A 631-nucleotide genomic window follows, 5' to 3' on the forward strand; every position below is an offset into this window, starting at 1 on the left:
CAGCCGCTGGAAGACCAGGCTCCTGCTGTCTTCCAACAAAGATTAGCCAGGATGGGCAGGGAACCTTGGCGGAAAGTGGACCTGTTGAGATATATTACTGCAAGGAAGGGGCATAGGCCTGACCAGAGGTGGTACAGAGTCAAAGCTGAGAGATGAGATTTTGAAATCGTACAGATCTAGGTTTGAATCCTAACGTTGTCACTTTAACTGGGTGTACTTGAGCAAGTTAATTAATTTTGTAAGTCTTGACCATCCCTAGTGTGAAGTATTTCTTTATTTAGCAAATGCTTACGTATACTCCAATGCTTTACTCACATTAACTCATCAGATTTTCATCACCAACCAATGATTTGGACTCTCTTATTATTCCCATTTTACAGGTGAGGAAAGTAACTTGCCCAAGGTCACACAGATGGTGATTGGCAGAACTGAAATTTGACCCCCCGAACGTGGGCTCCAGGGCCTGTGCCCCTGAGCGCTAAGCTACACTGCTGCGAGCTGCTGAGTTCATACTTGTACCCCCTTCACCTCTTGGGGTTCTGGAGGAGTAAGTGGAACAGAGCCTGTAAAAGCTCTGATCACAGTGCCTTGCACGTGGTAAACGCTCCATGAATGTGACCTGCTGTTACCC

This window comes from Equus asinus, chromosome 16 (genome assembly GCF_041296235.1).
Source record: "Equus asinus isolate D_3611 breed Donkey chromosome 16, EquAss-T2T_v2, whole genome shotgun sequence".
Classification (NCBI taxonomy): domain Eukaryota; kingdom Metazoa; phylum Chordata; class Mammalia; order Perissodactyla; family Equidae; genus Equus; species Equus asinus.